Source organism: Eumetopias jubatus, unplaced genomic scaffold (genome assembly GCF_037043125.1).
Source record: "Eumetopias jubatus isolate StellerSeaLion01/CBP00866 unplaced genomic scaffold, mEumJub1_p1.0 scaffold_8, whole genome shotgun sequence".
Classification (NCBI taxonomy): Eukaryota; Metazoa; Chordata; class Mammalia; order Carnivora; family Otariidae; genus Eumetopias; species Eumetopias jubatus.
Window position 1 is genome coordinate 124,944,371 of NW_028274814.1, and position 12,833 is coordinate 124,957,203.

The 12,833-nt window shown below is 46.5% G+C and overlaps 1 protein-coding gene across 5 annotated transcripts in view; it reads left to right on the forward strand.

Annotated features, from left to right (window-relative positions):
• CHST11 (carbohydrate sulfotransferase 11) overlaps positions 1 to 12,833 on the forward strand; it is a 250,240-nt gene that overhangs the window by 64,144 nt on the left and 173,263 nt on the right. The gene's annotated exons all lie outside the window — the stretch shown is intronic.

The window sequence follows — 12,833 nt, forward strand, 5'->3', positions numbered from 1 at the left end:
GACATTTCTTATTTTTGGTGATCATGACTATTTTGAGGAGTGCTGGTTACGTTTTCTTATAGACTATTCCTCAGTTGGGATTTATCTGATGTTTTTCTCATGAATTGACTGGGGTTTTGGGATTTGAGGAGGAAGACCACAGTCGAGTGCCATTGGTGTCCCATCACATCCAAAGTCAAGGGTACCTACTTAAAACAAGACTTATCACTGTTGATGTGGCCTTGATCACTGGCTGAGGTGGTGTTTGTCATTTCTTCATTGTAAAATTGTCCCCCTCCCCCACACACACTGTGTGCTTTGGGAAGAAATCATCTGTAGTCTACAGTTAGGTGTTCAAGAAAATTAAAAAAATTTTTTGCCCATACTATTATTTAGCACTTTCTACACCCGGCATCTTATATCTACTCCATTTCCTTTTTTTTTTTTTTAATTTTAAAGATTTTATTTATTTATTTGACAGAGACACAGCAAGAGAGGGAACACAAGCAGAGGGAGTGGGAGAGGGAGAAGCAGGCTTCCTTTGGAGCAAGGAGCCCAATGCAGGGCTCGATCCCAGGACCCTGGGATCATGACTTGAGCCAAAGGCAGATGCTTAACGTCTGAGCCACCCAGGTGCCCCTCCATTTTCTTTTTTTTAAAGTAATCTCTACACCCATCATGGGGCTCAAACTCACAACCCCAAGATCAAGAGTCTCATCCTCCACCGACTGAGCCTGCCAGGCTCCCCCACATCTGCTCCATTTCTTTCCACCACTAGATTGTTTTCTTCCTGGCTTATTTGTGTGAACATTGTAGGTCAGTTGTTCAAATTATTTGACATTTGGGATCAGCGCCCCAATTTCCAATCCATACCCTAATTCAGTATTCTGTCATTCATCATTGGGAAGCATTCCCTCTGCATATTTTGAGCAGTGCTGAGTTTTGAGTAATTAAGACCTGGGAAGTTCAAGTACCAATAACAAAAGCTCACTCCTACACACACGCACTTCTCACGTGCCAGACGCAGTGTTAACACTAAACATGTTTCATCCACATGGGAATTCTATAAGGCAGGTGCTGCTATTATGCTCATTTTACGGATGAAGAAACTGAGGCACAGAGAATTGCAGTGCACAGGGAAGTGTTGCCCAAAATTACACAGCTAGTCAATTGCAGAGCTGGGCAATAGAATTTAGAAAGCAAAAAGTTATCTGTATATTTGCCAACCGTTCTTCCTTGCTACCCACGCTAGCTGATAATTCCACTTATCACTTTCTTCCTGTGATAGCAGAGAATCCAAGCTTGGCCACACAATAGCCCTGTGTTTATTCCTGGCTCCAGCACCTACCTGCTGTGTGACCTTGGGCAACTTATTTCCCTTCTCTGTCTCTGCATCCGTAAAAATATGGATAATAATATTTGTACCTCCCTGAGAGGTTTTGAGAAGATAATGCATCAAACCTAGTATTTATCATATATTACAGATGCAACTGCCATACTTTCTGAATTAAAAGTAGGGGCACGTGGATGAAAACCTGTGACAGGATGGGGACTGTAAGATGAAATATTTAAAATAGGGCTTGTCTCCTAAAAGTGGGATGGCTGCATAGTGGAATTATAAGATGCTCAGGAAGAAGATGGAGGTGTAAGGGACGGAGAAAGGCAGGACAAGGCAGGACCCTTGTTGCTCAGGACCCCCCAAACTGTCAGTCACAATGGCAGAATATATAGCAAAGCATAGTTTGAGAGACTTCAGTAATCTTTTCAGATTTTTAACAGTTACCTAAATATGGGAATAAAAATCCTAAATAACATGAATAAATAAAGTGTGCCATTGAATAGACCTATTTTTTTTTAAGATTTTATTTATTTATTTGAGAGAGGGAGAGAGAGAGCATGAGCAGGGGAAGGGGCAGAGGGAGAGGGAGAAGCAGATTCCCCGCTGAGCAGGGAGCCCACTGTGGGGCTCAATCCCAGGACTCCAGGACCATGACCTGAGTTGAAGGCAGACGCCCAACCAACTGACCCACCCAGGTGTCCCTGATTTGACCTATGTTTTACAATTTATTATAATTTAGGATCCATAAGAAGAACATAGGTAGCATCTCAGTCACCATTTTTTTTGACTTTTTTATTTTAGCTTCTCTTCTATCAATAGTTCTGGCAGGCAGCTTTTTGGGGAGAGCCTTATTTTCGCAAAGAAAGAGTGAGAGAGCGTGTGAGCGTGCAAGAGCTAGAAACCCCAAGCCATCAGGCCATAAGGGCAGGTCTCTGGTGACCTAAGGCCACCCTCCTGTCCGCCCCTTCTCTTGCCTGGATGCCCTGGACTCAGATTCATGCCTCAGCAAAATCAGAAGCGATTGACTTCTGATTTGTCAAGGGCCCGTGGGGGAAGTTGCAAATGGCGAAAGCCGCCGCGATCCATCTGGGAACACGGAGATCCCATCCTCTCTAATTACAAAGCTAATGAGCATTGGCGACAAGGGCTCCAGGTGGCCCGCGGTGAGCCAGCAAGAATTTTGAAGCCCTAAAATGGCACACGTTTTCATTCTGGAAGCATGGTGTTTTTGAATCACGTGTGTGGGTTGAATTGAAGGAGTGGAGTAGAAACTGAACTTTTCCTCTGAGATTTTGCTCACTGGGCTTAAGGTTGAGATCAAGCCAGAAAATTACTTCTTCATCTCTGGGATGATCTCTGGCAACCGTTTTTGTTTGTTGTTTGTTTTAGACACAGGCACAGATACACACACACACACACCCCGTTTTCACCTGCTCTGGTCATTCTGTCCTCCTTTGGTGATTAATTGGCAGTCCTCGGCTTTGCTCCGGAGATGCTAATATCCTTGAAGGTGACTGACATGAAGCCATGTCAGCCTACAGGGCGATTCGTCACATGTCCGAGAAGTTCACGTCTTAAATGACAGTCTGCCTTCACATCCCTTTTGGAGGGTTTCTTCTTGGTGCCCACAAGACCCTTTTCTTTAAAAGTGCTCTGTGTTCAGCCTGTGTAGGCTCTCTTTAGTTCTTTCTTTTCACTAAAACAAAAATAACGAGTGTTCTCTTTTTGATTTCTTTAAACCTCCCTGTCTGACATTTATGAAGTGGTTCTCTCTAACATTCTAAAAATTTCCAGGGTGGCCCAGTGGATGTGCTGAAATAGAACTTTGGCCATCGCTTCTTCCTTTCAAATCCCCCTGTTGAGGGTGGGATATTTACTCAGAGGCATTCGTCTGCAAACGTTTTAGAGACATGTTTGTTCCTTGCTCCATTTCATGGGGGACACGGGAAGACAGTTGAGGAAAGGGCAGCAAAAGTTATTTCAGGACAGCTAATCTGGAGGGGGAAGAGCTATTTTGGGAGTAAAGATGATCAGACGCCCTGTGGGTATACCGTAAGTAATAACTGGATAATAATATCACTGCCTTTTCCTTTCTAGCAACTTTCATGTCTGTTATTCTGTTTGCAACATCTTGGATGTGAGGGATCAAGCTGGGATTAACAAGTAACTTCATCTTTCCTTAACTGAGAAAAGTGCGAAGTGCTTTTGAAATGGTAGTGTAGAACATTGTGGAGAATATGCTAACATTTGTTTTAAAAATAACCCACGTGCGGCTGCCATGGAAAACAGTATGGTAGGTCCTCAAAATGTCAGTGTGGAATTACCATATGATCCAGCAGTTCCACTTCTGGGTATGTTACCCCCCAAAAATGGCAAGTAGGGACCTGAACAGATATTTATATATGTTCATGTTCATAGTAGCATTATTCCCAATAGCCAAAGAGTAGCAACAGCCCATATGTCCGTCAAGAAATGACCGGATAAACAAAAGGTGGTATATACACACAGTGAGATATTATACAGCCTTAAAAAGGAAGGAAATTATTTTTTTTTAAAGATGTTATTTTTAAGTCATCTCTACACCCAACATGGGGCTAGAACCTATAACCCCGAGATCAAGAGTGGCGTGTTCTACTGACTGAGCCAGCTGGGTGCCCCCAAAAGGAAGGAAATTGGGACACAGCCTACAGCATGGATGAGCCGTGAAGACGTTATGATAAATGAAACCTCAGTCACAAAAGGACAAATACTGTGTGCTTCCACTTATGTGCGGTACCTGGGGGCGGGGGTCAACTTTCTTGAGACAGCAGGGAGAGCAGTGCTTGCCAGGGCGTCAGGGTGGGGAGGGAAGGGGGAATTAGTGTTTAATGGGTATGGAGTTTTAGTTTAGGGAGGATGAAAAGGTCCTGGAGACGGATGGTGGTGATGGTTGCACAGCAAGGTGAATATTCTAGCAGCGAGGTAAATATTTATGGCTCTGAACCGTATGCTTAAAAATGGTTAAAATGGTCAAATTTGTGTTAGGTCTGTTTTACCACAATATAGACAGAGATAATCCACGTAGCCAACACATGCACCACAGGCCTGTAAGCACAGACCGTTCCGGGAGGGACACACGGGAGCTGGTATCAGTGAGAAGGTTTGCAGCCCAGGGCTGGCAGCAGGTTTCCAGCACCCAGTATATGTTCTGTGAGCATCTGTGGAGAGACTGCGGCTGCCTCGGGAAGCTGTGGGGGAGAACGGAAGGCATATTTTCATTGTATGCAACCTTTCATGCCTTTGGGGGGGCTTTGGGGGGATACTGTGTGGCTTCATCACCTATTCAAAAAATAAATTCAACTCTTCGGATCCAATGGCAGGGAAGGGGGTAAGAGGAGACCTAAGTTCCCTTGAGAACATTCTGGGAGCACAAAAGGGTTGTTGCCCTGCAGAAAGTTGAGGCTGGCGTTGTCTCTGAGAGGTCCTCATGGACAAAGGGGTTGGCTGGGTAGGGGAGGAATACGAGGTGGGTTCCCAGCTTTTACATGAGCGGGACGGGTATTTTGTCAACATGTCCTATTTCGTGAGTTTTGTGTGTGAATGGGAGAAGAAGAATGGTGGTTCGTTTGTCCTTTCTCCCTCCCTCCCTTCCTTCCTTCCTTCCTTCCTTCCTTCCTTCCTTCCTTCCTGATTCATTCATTTATTTATTTTAGAGAGAGAGAGTGCATGTGAGTTGCAGGGGGCAGATGGGGAGGGAGAGGGACAAGCAGACTCTTTGCTGATTGTGGGTCCCACTCGGGTCTGGGATTCCGGGATCATGACCTGCACCGAAACCAAGAGTCGGATACTTAACCGACAGAGGCACCCAGGCACCCTGGGAGTGGTGATCTTTTCTAACCTTAAATGCCTTTAAAATGTGTTCTTCTGAGGATATGGCATGGCTCCCCACCCCCTTTCCTCCTCCCTAGCCTGGAGTTGGCTCAGTCTTACAGGAGCCTGGAAGTCTGAGTCAGGGGAAGTGAACACGTTTGGCTGAGCCCTGCCTGATGTACTTGATCTGTCAGTGGCATCCTGAAGCACAGAGTGACAATCACTGAAGTCGCTTCATACTTTTCCTCGCCCCCTCCCACCTCCTCCCCGACCTCCCCTCCCCCGCCTCAGTAACCGACAGATTCCACCCAAGGGGCTGGTTATCGATAATCTTTCTTTAGTTATTTCTGGCACCAGTTGAGAAGTATGAGAAAAATTGATTAACGTACGCAAGTAGGATTTCTGAAGAGAACCTTCCTGGTTCTAAAGAAGGTGCTGGTCAGCTAACCTCCCTGGACAGGTTTCTCTGAAAATAACGAGCCTCGTTAAACCAGAGGGACTGTGCCCCATGTCAACGGCAGAGAGATTAACAGATTGGTAGGGAGAAGCGGGGGTAAGGGACACAATTTCTTTTGGTGTTGTCGAAACCGAAAGTTTGAGCTGGAAATAATGAGCTGTGGTGGTCAGAATCCTTCTCTGGAGGTAACGGATCGGTTGCTTTTCTTTTGGGTTTCTTAAAATAATCATGAGGCCGTTTCTACTCCCTCCCATTTTAATCACTTATGGTAAATTTCTTTTTTTTTTTAATCTTTTTTTTTTAAAGATTTTATTTATTTATTTGAGAGAGAGAGAATGAGAGATAGAGAGCACGAGAGGAAAGAGGGTCAGAGGGAGAAGCAGACTCCCCGCCGAGCTGGGAGCCCGATGTGGGACTCGATCCCGGGACTCCAGGATCATGACCTGAGCTGAAGGCAGTCGCTTAACCAACTGAGCCACCCAGGCACCCTCACTTATGGTAAATTTCTATTGGGTGGTTATTGGTCTTCCCCACAGCAACTGTGTGGTTTAGCCGCGTGCTGTCATTTTGCCTGAAGCTGAAAAATGGGGAGGTGTCGCTCTGAGATCCAGCAGGTGTGGTATCCTTGTTCTGAGAAGTGGGAGGCCCCCAGGAGGGATCCACAGTGGTCCTCTTTGCTTGGATCATCTCTGTGGAAGGCAAGATTCCCCGCTTGGATCATCTCTGTGGAAGGCAAGAATCCCCTAGAATGGAGCACAAATCCTGGCTGAGCACACTTAACTATAGAACAAAATGGCTATGAAGATACTTGATCGTTAATCTTTTAACTTTTTTTTTTGAGAGGTAAACTAATGTTTATTGAATGGAAACTCTGTGTCCTAAATTTGTTATTTTCCATAGTTCATGCAAGATCTGGTGAGGCAGATAATAGCAATAATAGAGTAACCCCAATTACAAACACAACTGTGTCAGTTGTCTTCTGAGTATCTTGTGTGTAAAATTTACGAATTTATTCCTCTTACTGGTGCTCTGAAGGGGGATAGAAGAACTCAGGATGCTGAGACACATAAAAGTTAAGAAAGTCACCCAAGATCATACTTAGTAAGTGACAGAGGCAGGATCCCAAGCCGGCTGTTCTGGCTCCAGAGCCCAAGCATGCATGTACCTGTTTCACCAGAGATGGGGAGCCACAGTGTGACTTGCTGGAGCTTGTGGAACCCTAAGTGGTCAGTATTATTTCTCAATAGTTTCCATTTTTCAGGGACACTAAGAGGTTTAGCTTTCCTTCCCAAGTTCTTAGCTCACATACCAGAGGCACTCTGAGCAATCCAGAGTGCCCATTTAGAAAGCTCTGGTATTTGATTCAACACATATTGAAAACGGAATTGAAGTGGAGCCCCCAGAAAGGGGTGTGTGCAGCCCCTGGTGATCTTTCTTTCCAGGGCGGAAGGAAAAGTTCCATCATGTCAGGCTCCTGTAGGTTCCTGCAGCTACTTCGGTCTTTCCATCTCTTTTCTCTTTAGGACAGAACAAAAACAAAGGAAAACAAAAAGTCCAAAAGCAAAAGTCAAGACAGATGTGGTGTTAGGACCAGCCGTGTTCCCTTTGGGTAGTTGGCACCTGCTCAGGGTGTGAGCCCAGACTTGCCATGACAGATACAGCCCCAGGCTGTGCCTTTTGCAACTGTGTCCTCCAAAGCACTAGTTAAGTGGTACTTAGATTTCCAAACCAGATGACTTTCTTTGCAGAGCAGGATTTCTGATTCTGGCGTATGTCGTAGAGACACCAGAGAACCAAGTAGAGACCTTACTTCTTCTGTTTAAAAAAAAATTATTAATAATAGTGTAATCAAAAGTCTTTTGGCTCACTCTAGCAAATACTAATGTTTTTCCTCTTGATGCATCTGGGGAGGAATACCAGCAGTTTATGGTGGGGATGCCAGTTGGGGTTGGAACTTTCTGTGTTGGGGGAACAATTAAGAGGGTACAGATCATAAGATCTTCCCAAGCAGCGAGCAGAGTACAAAGGAAAGCAGCCCCAGAAGGGAGGTGGTGGTGGTGAGCAGTTATAGGCAGATAGTCCAAGAAGATGGTCTGCTTGCCAAGTGGATTGGAGCCTGAGTCTCCAGGTTTTCAAGTGGGTAATTGGAACAGGAGGGTGCCCAATGCAGGCTTGCTGGCGCCAGGACTGGTAGGGTTTTCTGTTCAGGTTGGATAGTCTTAGGGCTGTGATGGGTGCATGTCAGTTAACAAGTCCAAGCACCTGATATCTTGTTCATGATTGGGGTGGGGGTCATAGAAGAATGAGGAAACGGGATTTCCATTCCTGAGCAACAAAACCTCTTGGGCTGGAAGGTGGGTGCACATGACAGTGGACGGTAGTACAAGGCCGTGTAATGAAGCAGTCGATGGTGTGGTTTCGCTCCCCAGAGCATGCATCTCTAGTTATGATATATCTGGCACAGTGCACAGGCTCTGGAGAATGCTTGGATTTATATTCTGGCTGTGTGGCCTTGAGCACATTATTTAATCTTTTTGGGCTTCAGTGTCCCTATTTGTAAAATGAGAATCGCTCTAGGAGCTACCTCATGAATTTGTTAGGAGGATTAAATGATTTTCTTCCTTGATAAGAAGAAAAAGGCCTTGTCCCTGCTTCTTGCTTTTGAATGCAATCTTGATACCTAGAACTATAACAGCTCTCTTGTACACATGGGATGATGAGCATGAGGAGAAAAGTCAATCTGCAAAGAGTGGTTGACAAGAATGATTGGGATCCTTGACTCTGCCAGGGGGCCAAACGGATGCCTCCCTCCAGACCTTCTTAAGTGAACATTGCTGGTTGGGTTTTCTGTTACCTGCAGCCAAATGTATCTTCACAGATACAAATTTATTGCTAGACTATGAACTCACTGAAGGTTGTGCAATGATTTACTCACCTTGGAGTTCTCAAGGAGAACCCAACATAATGCCCTACATACAGTAGGTACTCACTGGTTATAATAGGGAGATGGATGGTTGGAAAGAGGGGAAGTGGGGCGGGGAGGCATGTAGAAATAGCATGCTGGTAAATATTTAACTGTTAGCTCTCTGGGGGGGAAAAAGTCCTGATTTGTAGCATTTGCCAATTTCTGTGGTGTAAATATCCCCATCATGGCTGATTTCGAGTTACCTACGTGATATCACTGAACTCATTGTTGGGAAGAGACACATACAATTGACTCTTTTTTTTTTTTTAAAGATTTTATTTCTTTATTTGATAGAGAGAGCGAGCACAAGTAGGCAGAGCAGCAGGCAGAGGGAGAGGGAGAAGCAGGCTCCCCGCTGAGCAGAGAGCCCGATGTGGGGCTCGATCCTAGGACCTGGAGATCATGACCTGAACCGAAGGCAGACACTTAATGGACTGAGCCGCCCAGGCGCCCTGACAGTCAACTCTTATGAATGAATCCAAACCAGCGTTGGCTCACCACCAGAGGGATGCAGGGAAAAAAGGAGAAAAGGAAAGAAAAGCTTCTATTAAAATGAATTGTAGGGCGCCTGGGTGGCTCAGTTGGTTAAGCGACTGCCTTCAGCTCAGGTCATGATCCTGGAGTTCCCTGGATCGAGTCCCGCATCTGGCTCCCTGCTCGGCAGGGAGTCTGCTTCTCCCTCTGACCCTCCCCCCCCACCATGTGCTCTCTCTCTCTCTCATTCTCTCTCTCTCAAATAATTAAATAAAATCTTAAAAAACGGAATTGTAGTAATGATGATAATAACAATAATAATACTTAAACTTTATTGAGGGCTTTCTCTGTGCCAGGTTCTGCCCCAGATCCTTCCCAGGGGTCTTCTCACACCTTCTGGTGCAGAACTGGGTCACACTGGCTTTTTCTAGCTGCAGGAGAGGTGGGGGAGTGAACAAAAGGGTGGGGCATGTGGTGAACGTGTTGGAACTGGCGTAGACCATTCGTGTGTCATTCTTTAGAGCTGCGCCCTCTGTGTCTCTGAACACAGTCAGGCAGTTGTCGGTGTTGAAGGATGGCTGTTGGATGGGCAACCAAGAGTGTCCAAAAGGGCAAGACTTTCCAAGTAGAATGAGTTATTTTTCAGACACCCAAACTGCCTTTACAGCCAAGTTAACTAGCCCCACTATCATCAAAATTATGCAGTTCTTCCCTGCCTTCCTTTGTGTCTGCCCTACACTCCAGACATCATAAACTGACCTTGTCCTTCTCAGTAGAACGGTTGGTTTTCTCAACCAGATACCAAGCACAGTGATAAATGAGGTGGGAAGAAAGGAAATCAAAACATGATGGCAATAAAGCATCCAGAAGAGAAAACAAGTGCTCCCAGTGTGCAGATTCACTGCACTTCATTTGGGCTGTGAAGTCCTGCGTGGGCTCGGGGTGAGGACTGGCTGTGGTGGTGGGCAAGGTGGGGAGGATGGGGTGACTGGGGTGTCTACTGCAAAATTCCTTCCTTATGAGGTCAGTTTCCTTCTTTACATACTCTCTGGGCAAATTGCTCACACCGCCATCCAGACTTATCGTACTCCTCTGGCGGGTGGAAAATATATAATAAAGGAAGATGCCAAAATTGGGGCCATTGTCGGGGACAGAAGGCAAGAACTATTTGGGGGGATATTTCTGTATCATCTTTAGAATTTTTGCAGATTTTATATCCAGGTGTCAGTTTCTTTAAAAAAATAAAAAAAGATTGTAAGTGATTTACCCAGTTCCACTTCATCAGAGGTCCAGAGAGGAAAAGCAGAGGCAGAGGAGGAATAGATGTGAGGAGATGGATGATTCTGTTCCGAGGACTCCCTGTGATGGAGAAGCCTAAGCTCCTCTGTGTATCCAGTTGACGGAGAGAGTGATGAAGAGCTGAAAGCCCAGACTGTGGGTTTTTTTTTTTTTTTTTTTTAAAGATTTATTTACTCGAGAGAGAGAGAGCGAGCGTGAGTCAGGGAAAGGACAGAAGGAGAGGGAGAAGCAGACTCCCCGATGAACAGGGAGCCTGATGCGGGACTCAATCCCAGGACCCTGGGATCATGACCCGAGCCGAAGGCAGATGCTCAACTGACTGGGCCACCCAGGCGCCCCCAGACTGTGTTTTGAAATGAGGACTCCCCTCCACTCGAAGAAATGCCTGGAAGAGCCGGGACAGTGAAGAGGCCATAATCTCTCAGCAGGCTGCGTAGTGCACACTGGGAGTTAGAGTTGGTCCCTACCTGACCCCTTCGGACTCTTTGGGAAACCGAATTAGAAGGCACCCCCCTCAGTGGTTCTGAGCCGATACCCAGGGGAACACTGGTGGAAGTCGCAGTTCCTTCGGGCTTTTCTTAGCTAGAAGCTGCAGGCCACAGCAGAGGGGCAGGGCTGGTTCTTTGTTATTTGTCGTGTTCTTTCCTGGGTCAGCTGGCATCATCCCACTTGGTCCGTCCTTTGGCGTTAGAAAGTCAGACGTGCTTTAAGTTAGAGATCAAGATCTGGAGGGTCGGTCACCAGCCAAATATTTTGATCTTTCTTTAAGCAAAATGGAAAAGACATACTTTTACTCTGCTGTGATCATCTCCTGGTTCTTCTAAGGCAGGATTGGCAGACTTTTTCTTAAAGGGCCAAGTAGGAAACATCTTAGGGCTTTGGAGGGGGGCATATGCTGTCAGCTGTAGAGCAAATGCATCCACAGGTGAAAAGTGCATGAATGAGCGTGGCTGTCTTCCAGTGAAACTGTTCACAACAGCAGGCCGTGGGGAGGATTGGGCCCGCAGGCCTTTGTTTGCCAGTCGCTGTCATAAGGGGTCAGAAATGGAATAGAAACCTCTTGCTTGCCCACGTGGGTGATAATGCATAGTATTGTTATGCTACCAGACCTTTCTGCACCTGAAATTAGAGTGGGGAGCAAAAGGGGGACCTCAGACCCCCTCACTGCATTGGTGGTGATGTGGGGTAAATATGGGGAGGAATCAAAGGTTGAAGGAGGCAGAGAATGTCTTCAGGCCACTTTAATGACATCACTGCTCTTGCCTGGACGGTGCAGCCCCTGGAGCTCCTATCGACATGGTGTTGGCATGACCTGTGTTGGCTGGCTGGCTGGCCACAGGTTAACTACACACTCCCGCCCCCGGACTTTGCTAAAGCTTTCCTTCTCTTATTTCCTCCATCCTTCTAATAGTCTGGATAAAGAGGAAAATGAGGTGAGTGCCGACAACCCCCATTTGAGACCTATGACAGGTTAGTTTTCAGCAATTTTTCAGGCTTTGGCCTTATTTCAAAGGCGACCTACTCTACTACCTTGAAGTGTGCGTTGGGATTCACTAGCATTTCCTCTCAGACTGTGAGAGCTCTCTTAAGAAAGGAAAACAGTTCCTGGTTTTACAAATGTGATTTCCCGACAGACTTGCAGCGGGAAAGAGTAACGTACAATTGCATGCTGTGCCAAGGTATTGTCACATTGAGACTCAGAGGAGGGGCGGGGTCAGACCAACACCTCCTAGACCCATGTGTAGGTGTTAACCTCTCCAAAGGCTGACAGTGGGATTCCCTGGGGCTGGGAGGAGGGAGGTCACCTATCTAGTGTCTACTTGCTTTTGTAAGCACGTGCTGGTTGTAGATTGTTAGAAGTCGTTCAGCCCCACGCCGCGAAAGCCTTGCTCGTGTTCCTGGAATTACCCACTTCCAGTCCCTTTGAGGTCTTGCAGGAAGAAGGGACATGACTCACCCCTCCTTTCCTGGCCTGCGCTGTGCCAACGTAACCTCGCTGGGCACCCTGTCTAAGGGAAGGCTGGATTTACATATTTTCTTTATTACAGCTGTCAGATTCCTCCAGGTGATTTCATGGTGGGGAGGTCCAACAAGTGTGAAGGGTATTTTTAGCTAAGCTCTGTGGGTTTGATAGCCATTTGGGGACGAGTCATGGAATCCCGAGCTCCGTGTGAGGCTGGGGTGGGTGGAGCGGAGGCAGATCGGGGCTGTGAAAGACAATGTGGGACACCTGTGGGGTGATTTGACCCTGCAGTGGGCTGGTGGTCCACTCTCACGTTGTGCTGACAGTCGTCAGTCAGCCTGCTTTACAGGGTGGTGAAATTGACACCCTGCCCCCCGCCAGGGATGGGGAGGCTGTCTGGGTGCTGGGAGGGGTGCAGTTGAAGGTGGAAATTTGATCTGCAGGGCGTTCATTCATTCATTCATTCATTTGACAAGCATTTTTCAAGTGCTGTAGACCAGTTTCTCGA